We start from the raw sequence: 1,547 nt of genomic DNA on the forward strand, positions 1-1,547 counted from the left end.
TTTGTGTGCTCGATAGTTGAATCTAATTGAATATGGATAAATGTTTAGATAACAAGTAGTACTAACAGATCTTTAGAATATAACATAAATGTAGCTAGAAACTACATGAATCTCGTATAAATAAAAATATGTCGTATTCAAGTAGATTCGTCGTATTCAATTTTTTTTTTTTTGACATCAAAAGCTCCATATTTTATTAAGCTGAATCAAAGAGGATGGCCTCGTGAGCCATCCAAACCGGAAAATGTGAGCTTACATGGGAAAACAAAATATCTCGTGACCTCGCATTCTTTGCTAAAGAATCTGCACGGATATTCTTATTCCTAGAAATAAAAGAAATCGAGAAATGAAAGAATTTCGCTTTTGTAGTTGTGAAAATATCTAACTCCGTGGAAAAGGCTGGTCATTCCTCCGCTTGATCAATGAGTTTAATGAGTTCTGAGCAATCCGTTTCAAATTCCTCCACTCACGAAGAAGCCTAGTCCCGCACTCTTTCCATCGCTGGACCAAGACGCATCAGATTGACATCGTATACCCGCGTATAGGTCTCGCGCCAAAACTCTAGCCTCAGATGCCTGCTCTCCATCCTTGTCCTGATCTAGTTCGTCCTCCATGGTTTGAGCGATTTTCCATGACATAGATTCTGCTACTGCCTAAGCTAACGTCACCGGTGGTCGGATGTCCTTGTTATTGAAAACTTTCTCATTCCTAGCTTTCCAGATGAACCATAGGATCCATGGAAAGCATTCTACAAATTCTTCAGCAATTCCTTGCTCCTTTGTTCTCCATAAAAGGTGATCTATGTTGGCAAAAAGAGAGGTACTCGGGAAAGACCCCGGAATTGTAGGAATGTTACTGAGAGCCCATACCTGCAAGGCAGGAGGGCATTCAAACAGGAGATGATTTATCGATTCCTCTTCTGCACCACAACGCGGGCATGATCTATCTCGACCACAATGGCGATCTGTTAAGCGACTACAAGTTGCTATGCATCCAGATAAAGCTTGCCACATGAAGTGCTTTACTTTCCTAGCAGTTCAATTAGATTTGTCGTATTCAATATGATTATTTAATTCCGCAGTTAGATCAATTAATTATGCCGTAATTATTTGATGTCCAAAAAGGTTTCAACATATAACTAAATATAGTCATTCAACATCAACGCAAAACTCTGCTATATTAAAATGAATTCAGCTAGATTAAAAATATTTCCAACACCAATTAATGGGTACATAATTATGGAAGTGTTGGATTTTATATTAGCTGATAAAGGATACATGAATTGGGTAAATATATTTAATATATATATAAAAAATAAATAGTTCGGATATATAAAATCATTATAGACACAATATCTTCTCTCTTATACATAATGAATTAGATTAATTTATGCATAAAGTTAGACTGAGTTTGGTGAAACTTTTTCTTCATTTACAAAATTATTCAAACGGATACTGCATACTAAGGGGGTGTAATCAAAGTAGGATTTTAAGTAATGTTTTGTAAAATATATAAATCCTATATAATTCTAGGGAAATCCAGTGTTA

Source organism: Capsella rubella, unplaced genomic scaffold (assembly GCF_000375325.1).
Source record: "Capsella rubella cultivar Monte Gargano unplaced genomic scaffold, Caprub1_0 scaffold_2, whole genome shotgun sequence".
Lineage (NCBI taxonomy): Eukaryota > Viridiplantae > Streptophyta > Magnoliopsida > Brassicales > Brassicaceae > Capsella > Capsella rubella.